At 37.6% G+C, this 18681-nt stretch overlaps 1 protein-coding gene across 8 annotated transcripts in view; it reads right to left on the bottom strand.

The window, feature by feature from the left end:
- YAP1 (Yes1 associated transcriptional regulator) overlaps nucleotides 1–18681 on the bottom strand; it is a 122523-nt gene that overhangs the window by 73494 nt on the left and 30348 nt on the right. The window lies entirely within an intron of this gene.

Raw genomic sequence — 18681 nt, forward strand, 5'->3', positions numbered from 1 at the left:
GAGCCCATTGTTGCAGCCACTGTGTCAATCCATCTCATTGAGGGTCTTCCTCTTTTTCACTGACCCTGTACTTTACCAAGCATGATGTCCTTCTCCAGCGACTGATCCCTCCTATTTTAGATTGGTAAAAAAATGTTACAAATATTTACAATTATAGCCATTAAAAAGATATAAATTAAAAGGTTACATTGTAAACACTAAGTAACATGATCATTTACGGATTGCCTCAATCTATGAGAACCTACCAACAGGTTAGATCCTCAGTTTTTACTGCCAAATGGGTAGTTTATAATTCTAGTACTTAGGTTTTTTTTGTTTTGCTTTATAGAGTTCCTGTAAGTGGAGAGGATACTCATCTAGCCTTGAATTCAGATCCAAGCACCCACCAGCTCACTAAGAACAACTCCAAACTCTAAGAATATAAGAAGTTAGTAAAAAGGCTATTTACCAGTTTAGAAAAAATATAATCGAGTGGCACGAATATGAGTTTCAGTGCAATTCTCTTTAAAATTCTTTCAATAACTAAAAAAATTAACAACTGAAAAAGATTCCTGAAGCAGGAACTCAATTTTGTTAAACTACTTATTCACATATAATGCATGAGTCGGAATCAACTCAACAGCAATGGGTTTGGTTTTTTTATGGTTTAATACATAATGAAAATAAACTGATTCTTAATGTTGTGTGAGGAAATACTATTGGATTTTAAGGTGAGACGATCAAAATAGCTAAGAATTATAAAAGAAAAATTATTTCTTTGTATCATTAAAAAAAAAAGCCTTCTATACAAGAGTTTCCGTAAAATACTTTGTCCACTATAACTCTGCAGGATGGGTGGGGAGAAACAAGAGGTAGAACAGTGGAATGGGCATTAATGTTTTGCCTATTATGAATCACTTATATCTGTGGAAAGTTTTGGTCACTGTTGCTCAAGACTGACCTAATGGGTCTGCTAAACAAAGATGAACTATTAAAATGCTTGAGGGATGGAACAGACTAGATCTAACTGAAATGTCTCAGGCTATAAAAATTAAGTCCAAGCAATGTGATGAAAATTACAAATGGAAAGGAAGTTTCTAAAGTTTTCAAAATATGAATATCACTTCACACCTTCATTCATCAATCACTCTTTTTCATGTCTCCATGCCTTTGCTCACATTTTGTCTCTGCCTTTGATTCCTTTTCCTTCCCTATTACTCTCCTGCCAAAAGCCTTTGAGGTCAACTCAAATGTTGACTCTTAGGAAGGCCTCCCTGAGCTCTCCCCACCCTCACTCAATCCCTAACAGATTAAACTGCTCCCTCCTGTGTTTTCATGGACATTTCTTTACAGAGCTACTGATCAGAGGGTTAGTGCATTCATGCCCTTTAACCCTCACTAAACTATAAGCTCAGTAAGGCTCAAGACTCTCCATATAGAATATACGTTCATAAATGTTTTAAGGAAAAAAAGACAACATTAATGAAATCTTCTTGTAGATTCCACTCTATGAAAGTGGGAGGCATTGTTTTAAAAAGCACTATACCACCATAATAAATATTAGAATAAATCTAAGGATTTGACAGTTTTATAGTATTAGACCAAACTCTAATTTCTATTGTATGAATAATTTCAAATACATAAATTAAAATGAAAATACATCTGTGTCAAGAAGGTTTTTATGTGATCAGCCGAGTGGCATTAGGTAAAAGAGCCAACATCTGTTAAAAGAGCTCCTCAAAATTTCAGATTTAATCCAAAATAGTCATACAACAGATTAGGAAAACAACAAAGGTAAAACTGACTTGCTCTTCTATGATCAAAGATCCCTGAATAAGCAACATATGATGGCTTCTGTGGTCAGGGAAGGTGAAGAAGGGTAGTGAAAGAAAAAAAAAATTGTTAGTTCAAGAAACGTCCAAAATCATGTACAAGCCATGAGAAAACCACCAACATAGAAAAGTAGCATAAAAGATCCCAAATCTTTTCATTCTTTCAATAACGTCTTTTGGTCTGATCTGTCTCAAAAATTACTTCATAATTACTGCAGTCTTTTATGATCCTTTCCAAAATTGTTATAGTAGTTATAGTGTTACTTATCACTCCATCATTTAGACATTCAATTTCCTAAAACTAAGCATGGTACTAGGCGCAGGAGAATCAAAGATGAACAGAAAATGTTTCACAGTTTTGAGGCATTCATAGTCTACTAGGATTTAATTGTTTGGTATAGTTTATCTCACCAACTAGATTACAAACTTTCATGAGCAAAAAATTTACTTTCCTTTCTTGAGCACTGTATGTCAAGGCACAGAATGGAAATGCCAATCATTGATTAGGAAGAAAACAAACGGATATGCATTATATTTCTAAGATGGACTGTTACAGTTTCCCTTTAATCACCCCAAAATAGCACAATTTACTTCTACTAATTGAGGCAGACCCTAAAATATATTCAGATTACTCAGTTACGTTGCAAGCCTAACCAGAATCTTCTGAATCATTAATGTGATTAAGTCAATACAAAGAAAGAATCACTGAAACCAAAGGGCAATAGTACAATGCTAGAACTAGAAGGAATCTTGGAGACCATCTGGCCAACTGTTTTCACTTTACAGATGAGGAAATGGACATAGAAAGAGTCATTTAACGAAGTGCTTGCGATGGGACTAGAACACAGATCTTCTGACTCACAGAGTAACGTGGCTTTCCTTAAGCAACACCCAGACTGACCTTCTTTAACTCGAGGAGCCTCATCTAGAGACCAGTGTAAAAGGTGCATGGGCGATGCCTACCTGTCACCTGCCCCGCCCAACAACTAACATCAAGGTCACTGGTAGAAGCAGCATCTACAATTGCTTTGATGCCAATGACTCAGAGGATGAAAAACAACTCAGAAAAACAAAGACATTTCATCAGCATCTTGCAGCTCTTCATTAGCCAAGTGAAAGATGCTTACTGAAGACCATATGTCAACCAGGTTGAATATGGTAACACTTCATTTATTCAGATCATCAGTAAAGCAAAGTGTATCCCAAAAGTTTGTTTAGAGATAAGAGAAGTGAAAGTCTTCACTTGGAACCCCAGGGCTTGGTATTCACTACTAACAACTGTTTCTAATCTGCTGCCTTTTATTATGGCGGAAATACCTGGCAGTTATATGGAGGACTCTTCAACACACAACAGTTTTCAATAAGGCTATCTGGCCTCGAGTTAAATGGAGTTGTGCTACGCTGCTTGTGGATGGCAGAAGCAGAACCAGAATGGAAGTCTACTGATTGTCAGTCAGTTTTTCTCTCCACAACCCCAACCCTCTCCAATAACACAAAAACCCTGAAATCTAAGCCAAACAATATTATCTGAGCTACAGCTCAATTAAAACACTGGCTAAACATACACTAAGTGCCAAGCACTGCTGACATAAAAAGAAATAAGACAGTCTTACACTAGAGGAACTTATGTTCTAATGAGGAAGACCCATAAAGATGAAATTTTAATTAAAAATGATAGAACATCAAGTTCCTGTCAAGAGTGATAGAAAAATTTAGAAATGCTGATGGTTGAACAGAATAATGAACATATTTAATATCACTGAACTGTACATGTAAAGATTGTTGAAATGGCAAATATTTCTTAACTATATGTTTCCCACAATAAAAAAAAAAGAGAGAGGGAGACACAGAGTGTTTTTGGAAAGGTTCTCAGCCCAACTTGAGGATACAAAGAAGAACATATAGAGGGATAACCGCTGACCTAAATGTTGAAGAATCTGTAAAATCAGCTATTTCGAGAGGCTGGAAAGGCATTCCAGGAAGAGGGGGAAACTCAAACTAAATTACAGAGGTATGGCTTTTGTACCAATTAAATAAGGCAGCCCTAAGTAGAGTTTGGAAACCCTGGTGGCGTAGTGTTTAAGAGCTACAGCTGCTAACCAAAAGGTTGGCAGTTCGAATCCACCAGGTGCTCCTTGGAAACCCTACAGAGCAGTTCTACTCCTATAGGGTCACTGAGTTGGAATCCACTCCACACTCCATGGCAATGGGTCCTTTTTTTTTTTTTTTTTTTTAAGTAGAGTTCAATTAAACCCCTCTGGCTGAAAAGAATTCAACATGACTGTAGCAATCAAAAATGTCTCCAAGCATTGCTAAATATCCCTGGGGGAAGGGAAGCAAAATCACCCTTGGTTGAGAACTACTGCTCTAGTCTCGAAAATAAAGATCATATTGTAGTCATGTTTGTACCTCTAGCTCCTAAGAGAGTCCATTATATGTTCAATGTTGCTTGAACTAAGCTATCGTTCTTTAACATATTATATTAAAATTTTATCATTTAACAAATATTAGGCTAATGAATAGTCATCAGCCTAATATTTGTGTGTGTGTGTGTGTGTGTGTATATATACTTTCTCTGTCTCCTCTCCCTATATATAGTCTATACTCATCTATAAGGGCATACACAGACCTCCTATTAATAAGTATAAATAGGGTTCAATTTCCATTATAACAGGAAAAAACAGATAACGTTAATGAGCTTAATACTTGCTATAAAAATTCCAAAGAATCTGCAGTATTTTATTTTCATTTCAAATATATAAGTCCCGACTATCTCTGTGTGGCAGAAACATTTACTGCTCACCAAAATTTTCCCATCACTTCTTATGCCCCTTACAGTTAGGAAGAATCTAATGACTAGTTCTTGCCAGTGGGCTATGAGAAATTATGTTTCATTTTCAGATCAATGCACAGGAGAAAAAAAATAAATAAATCCGTTGCCATCAAGGTGATTCCAACCCAGAGCAACCCTACAGGACAGAGGAGAACTGCCCCAAAGGGCTTCCAAGGAGCGGCTGGTAGATTCAAACTGCCAACCTTTTGGTTAGCAGCCTGAACTCTTAACCAATGCGTCACCAGGACTCCATGCATAGAAGGGTAGGTGTGAATTCTCATGTTTATCTTCAGTTTGTGTGAGGATGCTGAAGACAACACGTCAAAATAGCAAAGTCACAACAAAGAGACAGCCTGGATGCTTGAATTGTTACTAAAAAGGGAAGAAAGAGCCTTGGAGAGCTGCCATGCCCATAAAAGGTATCTTGTGAATGAGAAGAAAAGTCTTCAGCTACTGAGTTTTTGGGATTGTTTGTTATCCAGCATAATCTAGCATGTCTTAACACAAAGTACAGAAAAGTGCTGCTAGTATTTGACAACACGCTTATTCAGATGTTTAAGACATAAGAATACCTCCTGAAGAATTTTTCTAGGCACTAAACTCGTCACACATCACATAGAACAAAATAATAAGGGTTCAAACTTTTCACTATGATTATTATCTTTAATTAAAAAGGCAAAGAATTATCAGAGTATTTGTTGTTTCTTTTTCCTTCATAGCCCAAGATCTGGTGAAAATGCTTCTAAACATGCTACTGAACCACATTTTCAATCCTGTCTTCCAAGAACTGCAACCAGCTGCAACTCAGGAAGGGCACGAGCTTCTTTGGAACTAATTACGTATGGAAAAGATTAAAAGAAAATCAAGATCTCTTTGCAGTTTGTGTTGACTTCATAAATCCATTTGATACCATTTGCAGATCTGGGCTTTGGCACCTACTAACAAGTCTGGCAAACAATAAAGGCAGCAGAAATTCTTGATGCTCTGAAGCAGAGCTATAAACAATGAGTTCTATCCATGAAACTAGAATGGCAGACAGATCATTGTAGTATGTATGCATGCAAGACAGGATATGCTCTCTTTAGGTAAAGGTTTCAGGCATTTCATACCCTAAGAGGCATAATTTTAAATGAATTGGCAAACAGTAGATTCGGGTACAAGTCAAAGTAGAATATTTTGGGTACACTGTTCTATGACCTCCCGCCCCCAATCAAAATCAAGTCAGCATCTCTTAAATGGAATCTTAAGCCATTAAAAGTAACATAAAGACTATGTAAACTGAAAAAACTATTTAATAATTACATCAAGATAAAGAAAATAAAATTTCACCACACTGTGATTAGAATTATATAAAAGAAATACAGTTTGGATATATGTATTTTCATAAGAAAATGTAGACAAAAAAGTTTGCATGTATAAGAATTTTTCATCATTTAAAGTTGTTAACATTCTTAATCTTATTTGTGAAACAAAAATGTATTAAGGGTTAAAACATAAATCACATCAGTATATTATTTTTTTTGTAACCATCATCACTATTTCCAAAACTCTTTCATTATACATTATTTTTTGATTTTATAGATGTGGAAACTACAGAATAAATAGTACAAAACAGAACACCTACTTTTGAGAATTCCATGAAAAGGGGGAAAAAGCTTGGGTGAAACGATTAGATAACCAAATACAGTATATATATTAGGCTCAACTTAATAACTAAAACTACTTGTCATTAGATCATATCTCAACAATTTGCCATGCAAGATAACTGAGTATTGATGCTGTTGTTAGTTGCCGTCAAGTCCATTCTGACTCATGGTAATCCCAATTATGCAAAGCAGAGCTGCTCCGTAGGGTTTTCAAGGCTATGACCTTTCAGAAGTAGATCACCAGGCCTATCTTCTGAAGTGCCTTTGGGTGGGTTTGAACCACCAACCTTTCAGCTAGTAGTAGAGCCCTCAACTGTTTGTGCCACTCAGGAACTCTTAAATGAGCATGAAAAGCCATCATTTTAAAAAGTTCCCAACCTACTGACTGGCAATACTTCATTTAGCCAAAGATCAAAACAACCCGAAACTTATTTGGCAGATAAAAGACAAAGGACACTAAAATGACACCTCCAATTTCTGCGGAAGGAAACGATCACACTGCTTACAATCTCTTTCTTAGCAAATAATCAAATTATACTAGCTAAAACACTAATGAAGTTAAAAACTGAAATGTAAAGAGAATAGTGTGTGGTCTTCTGCCTATTTAAGTATTTGGGAGGGATTCAACGGCTCCTTCTGGCACCTTGTGATGGTTAAGGTTGTGTGTCAACTTGGCAGAGCCATGATTCTCAGTGGTTTGCAATTATGATGTAGTTTGGAAGTTATGTAATGATGTAATCACCTCCATGATGAGATCTGCCAATCAGCTTAAACAGAGTTTCCTTGGAGGTGTGGCCTGCATCCAACATATATGGACATCCTACAAAGATCACTGGATTTTGCTCTGCTCTGGATCCTGCATTCAGCTCATCATTGTCTGACCTCTGGTTCTTGGGACTTGAGTCGGTAGCCTGCCCTCTTACCTGCTGATTTGGATTTGTCAGCCTGCGCAGCCCATGAGCCAGCAGCCTGCTATCTAACCTGCTGATCTTGGGTTCATTAGCCCCTGCAGCTACGTGAGTTAGAATCCTCCAGCCTGATGCCTGACCCATGGACTTGGGACTTTCTAGCCTCTACAACTGCTGTCAACCATTTCCTTAATATAAATCTCTCTCTCTTCGTATATATTATACACACATACGTGTATATATACTATATATACGTATATATATACACACACACAGACACACACACATATATGTATATATGCTTCACTGGTTTGCTTCTCTAGAGAACCCAGCCTAAGATACAACCTTCAGCTCAGCTAGTCTCATGGCTCTCTTTCACTTCATTTCTGCAACCTTATCTGAGTGCTCTCGCTTCCCGTCTCTTTAACCATGGGAATTTGTGTGCAATGATAGCTTCATGTCCCTCCACAGTACTGTCTTGGTGTTGAAATACATCCCCTAGTAATCTACGGATTTTTTTTTTTCATTTATGCGATTAGTCAATGAATGTTACTGAGCACCAACTATGGGCCAACTCATCATATGCTGTATGCTGTTGGGTACAGAGTAAGAGAGACCCAGTCACTCAACAGAATCCAAAGGCTGAACAGAACAAGGGCTAGGAAATTAATATTTAATATAACTGCAAACTAAGGTACTCATCTTTCCTTTCCCAAACAAATTCTTCCCACTTTTCCAAGATCAAAAAGTAGTATTATGTCATTTATATACACTTTTTTTTTTTTTTTTTATAAGAAAACCATTCGGCAAATTGTAGTCCATAGTTAAATAAGTACCACCAGAAAGTCTGGAAAACATGTTTTTTTTTTTTTTTTTTACTTCCTATATTCAACAAGGAGCCCAGGTGGTGTAGTGGTTAAGAGCTCAGAGTTTACCAAAAGGTCGGCAGTTCGAATCCACCAGCCTCTCCTCGGAAACCCTATGGAGCAGCTCTACTTTGTCCTATAGGGTTGCTGTGAGTTGGAATCGACTTGACAGCAGCAAGTTTGGTTTTCTGGTATACTCAGCAAAAGAGGGCAGTGTTGGTTTAGTGGTAGAATTCTTGCCTTCCATGCAGAAGATTCGGGTTTGATTCTCAATGACCGCACCTCAAGGGCATCCACCTCTCATCTATCTGTGGAGGTCTGCGTGTTACTACGATCCCAAAGAGGTTACAGTAGAACTTCCGAACTAAGACAGACTAGGAAGAAAGGCCTGATGATCTATTTCTGAAAAATGAGTTAATGAAAACTCTATGGATCACAACAGTCTGAACCATTGTGCATGGGGTTGCCATGCATAAGGAGCCGACTCAACGGCAGCCAGCAACAACAGCAACATACTCAGCAGTAACTAGTTTGGCCAGTCCTCTCACAGACACCTTAGAAGACTGAAACTTGACTCTGCCTCATAAGCCACCTTCCACACAAGCTGTTATGCCAGCTTCCCTCAAACACAATTCATATCTGGTCTCTTTCCATCCTTTACAACAATAAATCTGGCTTTCCATTTCATCTACCCCCTGGTTTAACACTCAATCTGATCCCCATATCTCACCACTTTCTTATCTTTCTTGAAGACTGGCTATCAATTTGTCATCCAGCACACAGGCCATACTCATCCTGTGCCATTCCCCTGTACAAACCATGCCTCTTCTCTCCTCTGGCTCCAAAACATAGGTCCTCCAGGAAGTTGCAGATTGATTTCACTGGCTGGTAATAATTCTGTCTGAATGTGGTCAAGTTATACAGCATTACTACACTTTTAACTGTTGTTTTATAGGAACAATCTGAAGTTTTCCTCTGCATCCTCCACTATGGAGTTTTGCCAGAGGAGGCATTTCAAAAACCTAAAGGAAATCATACTTCAAAATGTAATGAAGTAAAAACTACATACAACATGTGAAGAGGTAAAGACAATCTATCAGAATACCAAAGAACTATAAAAATGAGCGTATCAGGCAATATCCAATGCTACTAGTGAGAAAACAAATAACTTTACTGGAGAGTTGTTTGACAATATCCAAAACTTACAGTGCAAACAGTCTGAAAATATATAGCTAAAATGTTAACAGTCGGTGGTAAGAGCACAGGTTATTTTTTCTTTTTTGCCTTTCTGTACTTTCCAAGTTTCCCCCACCTTATACCTCTATGACTTGTACAACAACAACAACAAAAAAATAGTAATTTATTTTTAAAAGTAGATTAATAAAGTGACTGGGAACTGGCAGAAGATGAGTAAGGACATTTCAGACATTAGTGCGTTGGCCAGAGAATAAGAAAGTATTTTAAAGGCGTATCAAATAAATACTTTATAGTGGTTCTAGTGCTATGTGGCTACCCTGAAATTGGCACTTACCAACACTAAGTATCATTAACTTACGTTGTTGTTAGTTGCCATCAAGTTGGCCCCCAATTCATGGCAACCCCGCGCACAACAGAACAATACACTGGCTGGTCCTGCTCCACTCCCATGGTTGGCTGGGGATCAGGCCATTGTGATCCATACGGTTTTCAATGGCTGATTTTCAGAAGATCACCAGGCCTTTCTTCCCAGTTCATCTAAAGCCTGGAAGCTCTGCTGAAACTTGTTCGGCATCACAGAAACATGCAAGCCTTCACTGAGAGACGGGTGGTGGCTGCACACCATGTACACGGCCAGGAATTAAACTAGAATCTCCCTCATGGAAGATGAGAATTCTACCACTGAACCACCAATGCCCCCTATTAACTTTTATAGGACCATGAACAAGCCACATTAATGCTATCCAGAAACTGTCAGTGTGTGGCACACAGTGAGCACACAGTATTTACTGAACTAAATGAACCACTGTTAAAACCATATGGGTCTTAGGTCTTGTTTTTTCAGTTGTTATCTACAATAAACATTTTTCAGACAGATAAATCCAACTAAGCCTACTCTCCTTTTGCAGAAACACTGGCTGTCATAAATGTACATTTATTCCAGCTTTCAAACCAATGGTCTTCTCAGGCTCCCAAAACGCCTTGAAACCAGATATTTACCCATAAGTCAGATGTTTACATGCAGCTTAGAGATCAAAGGGGCAATCTCTCTTACAAGCCAACTAAGAAACACCAAAGTTTCCTGAGTGTGTAAACTTGCTCTATCATTTTCACATGCTGTGAAATGGGCTAGAATTTAATACAGACTAAAAATCTTCAAATTTCTTAAGCTTCCAATACAGGCTGTGGTGGTGTTGCTGGGTGCTGTCAAGTCGATTCCAACTTATAGTGACCCCGTGTGACAGAGTAGAGCTGCCCCATAGAGTTTTCTTGGCTATAATCTTTATGGAAGCAGACCGCCAGGGCTTTCTCCTGCAGAACCACTGGGTGGGATCAAATCGCCAACCTTTCAGTTAGCAACTGAGCACTTAGCCACTGCACCTCCAGGGCTCCTTATTCAGACTGTTGTTGTGGGCCATCGAGTCAATTCTGGCTCATAGCAATCCCATATAACAGAGCAGAACTGCCCCCACAGGGTTTCCTAGGCTGTAATCTTTACAGGAGATTACCAGGTCTTTTCTCTCACAGAGCTGCTGGTGGGTTCGAAAAACTGGCCTTTCAATTAGCAGCCAAGTGCCTAACCATTGAGCCACCAGGGCTCCCTACAATGTGTTAATTATTCTAAATAACCAAAGATAGAGTCATAGTTAACGTAGACTAAAAAAATTCATAAGGATGCCTTTAGAACTTCTTCTATAGTTTGATTTTACTAAAATTCCACAATATGCTCAAATAATTTCTAAAACATAAATAGTAAACATTTTTCTTCTTTTTCATGAAATAAAAAAATAGTTCTCTTTCCTTTTCTAATAGTCCAGTTTTAAATGTTCACAGTACAGCAGGCAGAGAAACTGTGTATAATATCAAATATAACATATTAAAATACATGATTATGAAATTTTTGTTAACTACAGCTATTGAGTATAATTAAGTTATATAATAAAGTAAGACATAGCTAGTTATTGAATTTCAGGATAATTCATTGGTGGAATAAAAGGATGATGGGAAAAGATGAATCCCTAAAAAGGCTAAAAATAAAATTGCATGTCAGAGGAATCTGCTTGTTTAGAGGTCACTGTTGGAGGCAGAGATACAATACTAAAAACTGAATTCTGTCTGTGCTTCCTGTTCAATGTTGGTCAAGTTATTTAATCTCTTTGAACTTCAGTTTTCTTATCTGTAAGTGAGGATGATGCTCACCTATCTTAAGTATAGAAGGTGCTCAAAGTTAGTTCCTTTTCTCTGGGGTCTGGATTTACTTCAGCAATTGAATTTAAAAATATTTCAAAAGGTAAAAGAGACCTAGAAAGATCACGTCATCAACCTTCATGCTCTAGCACGTACATTCCTTAATGGCAGAACTTAACTTTGTCTTGTTTATCCCTTCATACTGTCAAAATTGGGGCCTGGTGGCACAGTGGTTAAGAGCTGAGCTACTAACCAAAAGGTCAGCAGTTTGAATTCACCAGCTGCTCCTTGGAAACCCTATGGGGCAGTTCTACTCTGTCCTATAGGGTCGCTATGAGTCGGAATCAACTCGACGGCAACAAGTTTTTTTTTTTTTTTTGGGTTAACGTTGGAATAGGCACTAGAACTTACATCTATGTTACATTAAACATCTTCATGGGGGCTATGACAAGGATTCAATGAAAAATTCAACTAAAGCACGTAATACAGTGACTAAATACTCAAATATATTTTGGCATAGAACAGTGGTTAAGAGCATGGATTTGGTGCCAGGGTACCAGAGCTGGAATTCTGGCGATAGGATCTTGGTTGAACTGTGCCTTAGTTTCCTATCAATAAAATGGAGATAATAGGGTTGTTGTATGGATTACTCCATATAAAGTATCTAAACTAGTACCTGGCACATAGTAAGCACTCAATAAATGCCAGCCATTATTGTTATTGTTGCTGATATATTTCAGAACAAACAATGTCCTTGAAAGTTACCTGAAATTAGTAAAAGTCAAATGATGTATTTCAATTCCATTCAACACTGGAGCATAAACACAAACTGTGCTAGAAGAGGAATCAGAGACACAGCCCCAACAAAGAGTACAAGTTCCAGAGGGGGACACTCACAGAGTCTCAAGTCTGTGTGATATACACCAGAACAAAGGGATCTTATTCCATCAAATCTAAGATCTCAAGCATTGTAAGAATTATCCTAATTTCAAAGGTTAAAATATGAAAAATGTACATATTAGAATTGAAGGAATGCCATAAGAATAAAAATGAATAAAGTTAATTCTACAAAGGTTGAGATACAGTAGGGGTTCAAATATTATCAACAGAAGCTACAGAAAAATCTGTGACACCATCTAAGCTGGAGCTGGACCTAAATGGTAAAATAAAAATGGGGGGAAGATGGGGAGACCTTCTTAAGGTAGGCAGCGGGAACATGCCATGCAAAGTTCCAAATGTATCACCGTGCAAGGCCTCTTGAGTGCAACTGACTGTTGGTACGTGGTAGGGAATGCAGGGAAGGGAGCAGGGCTTGAGGAGGAGGACAAGAAGAATAAGTAGGCAGAGATGAGGCTAGAAATGTTATTTGGAGCCAGGCAAGTGGTTCCACTGACTTATGCAAGTACATCACATACATGTGACTTAACTAACGTTACTAATTCCTTGACATAACTGACTTAACTAAGTTGAGCTAAGTGATTTTTGATTAAGTGACCTATCTTAAACACATGGGTTAGGTGCTGTCAAGAAGCTTCCAACTCATAGGGAGCCTATGTACAACAGAACAAAACACTGCCCGGTCCTGCGCCATCCTCACAAACATTGCTATGTTTGAGCCCACTGTTGCAGCCACTGTGTCAATTCATCTTGTTCAGGGTCTTCCTCTTTTTTACTGACCCTCTACCAAGCATGATGTCCTTCTCCAGGGACTGGACCCTCCTGATAATGTGTTCAAAGTACATGAGACAAAATCTCGACGTCCTAACTTCTAAGGAACACTCTAGTTGTATGTCTTGTAAGACAGATTTGTTCATTCTTCTGGCAGTCCCCATGGTATATTCAATATTCTTCGCCAACACCATAATTCAAAAGTGTCAATGCTTCTTCAGTCTTCCTTATTCACTGTCTAGTTTTCACATACATATGAGGTGATTGAAAATATCACGGCTTGGATCAGGTGCACATTAGTCCTCAAAGTGACAACTCTGCGTTTCAACACTTCAAACAGGTCTTTTGCAGTAGATTTGCCCAATGCAATATGTCATTTGATTTCTTGACCTCTGCTTCCATGGGCGTTGACTGTGGATCCAAGTAAAATGAAATCCTTCACAATTTCAATCTTTTCTCCATTTATCATGATGTTGCTTATTGGTCCAGTTGTGAGGATTTTTGTCTTCTTTATGTTGAGGCATAATCCATACTGAAGGCTGTAGTCTTTGATCTTCATCAGTGTTTCAAGTCCTCTTCACTTTCAGCAAGCGAGGTTATATCATCTACATATTGCAGGTTGTTGATGAGTCTCCAATTCTAATCCACCATCTTCTTCATATAGTCCAGCTTCTTGGGTTAAGTTAGAAGGCTTCTTTTCTATTCTCTCTGGCAGACTATGACTTTACAACCACCTGTGTGTTTAAATACTCCAAAATATTCAGGCATTTAAAACTGCAAGTTTTGGGAAGTTCACAGAACAAAGATGTGTGAGTAAAGGAGTATGAAAAGTAAAAAATACAGGTAGCTAGCTAGCTAGCTAAATATAAATAGAAATACAAAGGCAGTCTGGATCTGAGAACAAGAAGAAACCTGAATCTATAAAGTTTTATTAATCCTGTCTACCAAGTGAAAACCTGTAAGGCTTATTGCCTTTTGATTTTGAACAGTTCAAGCTAACAGGCTGAACAATACAGTCTACATTTTACAAACATTGCATGTCTCACTGATGAAACTACTTCTTCATGTTTCCTTTCTTTACCTTCAACTTTTAACTCAGTTCAATATTTATGGTTTAGAGGGCTAATGTTTCCAAAAGATGAGACAATTATATGGTATATTTATTGCATGTTTCTTTTCAAGTTGGTTATATTTAATGTAAAAATGTTTTTTCACATTTGATGCCAATGTCTATGAGGTCGGGCAGAGGCAGGTCTTACATATCTGTAGTAATTCTGATATGCTAGAATTCCCTCCCAAACTCTTTGAAGAAATAAGTCACATTTTACCTCTCCTCCTGCCTACAAAGAAATACTTACTGTCCACTCAAAACACGTACAAAACCAACACATGTATCTGGGATTCTGACCAACTATTGGAGAACAGCATGAGCACTGAGTCAAACTCCAATCATAACACAGATCATTTCTATTCTTAGGAAATGGCAGTTTGGTTCAGTTAGCAATACTGCAGGCCTCTAGATCCAGAGGTCACAATCTCACATTTCACACAGGAACTCCAGTTTATAACCCTTACTAACACTCCTGCAGAATAATTCAAGAAGTATTAAATGATAGGGCCATCAACAAGTATGCAGTAAAATTTCAAATCTAGAAATATAAGAATACGTAAATAAATGGAGTACAGTCATGCACTGCATAACGTCCATTCGGGCAATGTCCGACCGCATATACATCCACGTTTCAATTTTTTAAATGTTCTTATTGGCAACACACATTCGGTTACCCAGAAATGCAACCATAGATTTTGTGCCCAGAAGAGGATTTTCTCGGTTCTGTCTTGATCCACAGCATACGGTAATTAGTTTAAAATCTTGGTGTGGCCCAGCAGTTTGGAGCATCTGCACCACAGAATGCTGAAAAGCAAATAAAAATGAAACCTCTGCAGCAGCCGGGGGGAGGGCACGTGCAGGATGACCCCTGCCATTTTAGCATTCATCTGACTCACCCTGGGCTCCTGCGCTGCCCAAACCTCTGGGTTTTTTGAGATGTCTGCGGGAGATGTTTCATTCAAATCCTTACAAGTCAAACTGAGCACAGATCTGAGTTCCCACTGAGAAGGAAACAGGGACATGGTGAGGAGGGAGCAGGGAAGTTAAGTGGGCTGTGTGCCAAATGGTAAAAGAGCAGCAAGTGATGGACTGAATTAAACTTATCAATCCAATTTCTCATCTCTCCACCCCAACCACAGTGTCCTTTTTTTCTTTTCCTTCTTCTCTTAAACTTACTGAATCCTGCAATATTTGCAATGTACTCAGGTTTTCCTTACCAGCACAAACATACGTCCGTGGGTCCCATAAGGTTATAACACAGTTCAGAAATCCCCACTGGAGAACGGGATGTAGCATTGCTAAGTATATAATGATGTTCGCAAAATGCCCAAATCACACAACATCCTATTTCACAGAACATATTATGGACGTTAAGGAACACATGACTATACAACTCCTTCTTTTAAATAAAAGACTGCATGCTTGGAGATAGTTAAATTTATATATATACATATACACACACATATATATGTATATATTTGGGGGGAGAGACAGGATAAATGAGTATATCTTATAACTACACTGACACATGCTTTTAAACACTGTCTTGTCCCCAAAATGGTAAGGCAACATCTGCTATAAAGATTTTATTAAAAGTAAGCTTCTGATCTCTAAAGATTTTAACTTTGTACTAGGTGGTGGGCTAAAAATACAGGAAAAATTTTTACAGAAATAAGAAGCTGTATCAAGTGATTTCATGTAGACAATCCACACACACACAACTCAGACAGAGTGGCACCAAGTGATTAACAGCCCTTTACAAAAATAGATAAATAATGTTGCAATACATGAGCTCTCATTTGAAATACCAGGTTGAATTTCTGAAAGCAGAAGCTTATTCTGTATTTTAAAAATAGGCATCCTAGTAAAATCAATAAGCCACATTTAATATTCAAACAGGTGTTGTTTAAAGAATACCAGGCGTCCTAAAATGTCAAAAGGTCAATTTCCTCAAATAAAACTATTTTTTTCCCTGCTGACTTAAAATTGTAAGATTGGATAGTTTATTCTCATGAAACAATTTGGTCCTAAGATCATGACAAGAACTGTATAACTTGAACTAATTTTGTATATGTTTAGAAGATTACTGGAATGTCTGGGGGTGAGGGGAAGGAGTATAATTATTTTCTATAATACCAAGGATTTTCAGTTTTCATTGAAAATGGGTTGTCTGGTGGCATTACTTTTTGTGTTCAATGAGCTTTAGTTATGGATTCTTGATCACAGTCTGGAGCCAGAAGGCACCCAGAAAGTCATCCTGTCTCTTTTCATGCTAGAAACCAAAGCAGGAATGACCTCTACCACATACCTGTCAGCCTCTACAACTGCTTAGTTTTCTTTACATGTCTTTATGATGAAGTCCAGTTTACCTTAATCAGGTACAATGAAAAGAGTCATTCCTATTGCTTATCATTCCCAGAAATGGGAAATTCCAACTAGGACAGTTCCATTAAGGAAGGTATAGTAAATGACTGTCAGTTTGAACTTGCTACTGTTTTCACACTAAACATATGAAAGCAGAGCAACACCAGCCTAAATGAAATCCTTATCAAATTCTAACCCAATGTGTAAGCACTAACATGTAATTTGTCCAACTAAACTATGGGTTTTTAGATAAAGAACTCCAGTAACCTCTTCTCCTTTAATGCCAATACCAGGTGACCTGCTCTTAGCAATAAACAAAGCTAGAAAATAAAAGACAACATATACATATATGGCCTTTAGTACTCTCACATATACTATTTCAATTATGTATGAAATATGGGGAACTTAAATTAGCAGCAGTTGGGGGTTGGGGAAAGTGCTAGCTAAACTCCACTTTTATAAATGCTTCCACATCTGTAAAATGGGGATCAACCCATCTCATAGCTTGATGTATGTATTTAACAATATGAAAAAGTATATGTTATGTTCAATCTGAAAAATCTTCTCAATTCATTTAACAACTATTTACTAAGTGGATGCATACATCTGAATCACCTGGGGGAGCTTCTGAACCAGAAGTTATTAATGCATCCTTACTGGTACAATTTCTTTTAAGGAACATTGTAATGAAATTAAAGCACCCAGTTTAATTCAACAAGCATTTACTGATCACTGAATGAGGCATTATGGGAAATACAGTCTAGATTTAACTCAGTCTACCCAAAAGCTTGTGGTAGGAAAAAAAACAACAAAGCAAAAAACTTTGATGGTTGTAAAAAGTAAGCCACAGATTAATAGAAATAGCTTGTGCTTTGGACTGACACAGAGCCCGACTGAGCCTGTGAAAGTTACTTCACTTCTCCAAGGTATATCCCCAATTTTAAAAATAGATACCACAATACCTATACCTACAGACAATGGGGAGGATTAAATGAGATAAAACATGGGAAGAGACTAGCCTATACATAGCAAGTATTCTAGAGATGGTTGCTCTCACTCTACAGCATCAAATGCAATACATAAAATAAAAATTACATGCTCAAAGGACATTTCTTTAGCATCCCATTGTTAAAGGGGTCTGAAAATATATTCTTATGAACCATGTTTTTCTTTGAAATTAAATCTAAGTATAAATCACTACCCTAACTCACAAAATATTAACCTTTTTCCATACACTTGAACAAATACAGCAACTAAACAATCATCAGCAATCTACATTACTGCTTACAAGGGTTAAAAAAATTTTTAACTTGTATTTGACCATCACTATGAAGATCTAAGTAGTCAAAAATTATAACTAACTATAAAGAATAGATTCCCAAAGACCTGGAAAGTTTCTGGGGGCCCCCATCCCGTGGCTCTGACAACAATGAACAGCTCTTCTCTTGGAAGTCTGTATAAAGCCCTTTACTGGCTCTCAGGGATGCTGGCTCTCAGTTTTTGTGCTAAAGGAGGTACACTTTCCCCTCACTTATCGACTGTCTTGTTATCTGACATTTCACATTTATGACAACAGCAAAAAATCTACCATCTGAATATTCTGCACATTAATGACGTACATCAGGCAGTAATGAATGCTAAAGTGTGAGGTGAGAAGTAACACTGGTTGTGATGGTTAAAGTTATGTGTCAGCTTGGCTGGGCTATGATTCTCAGTGGTTTGGCAGTTATATAATGATGTAATTTGGCAGTTATGTAATGATGTAGTCACTATCCATTTTTGTGATCTGATGTGACCATCCTTCATTTTCACACAACGCCGATTTCACATAATGACCTGGTCTTTGGAACCTAACCATGTCGATAAATGAGTAGGGGATGCACAAATGAGAAACAGCTGGAAGGTGAAATCTCAAATTTCTTTTTATTTTTAAATATGTTTTACAGTTTAAGACAATTAGTGATATTATTTTCTCAAATAGATTATTTCTTAAAATCAGTTTACATTCTTTGCAAAACTACATCCCAAAACTAATCATTGATTCTTTACCCAGAAAGGTCAGTCCTAAAATTCCATTTAATTTCCACCTA

This window comes from Trichechus manatus, unplaced genomic scaffold (genome assembly GCF_000243295.1).
Source record: "Trichechus manatus latirostris isolate Lorelei unplaced genomic scaffold, TriManLat1.0 scaffold00148, whole genome shotgun sequence".
Classification (NCBI taxonomy): Eukaryota; Metazoa; Chordata; class Mammalia; order Sirenia; family Trichechidae; genus Trichechus; species Trichechus manatus.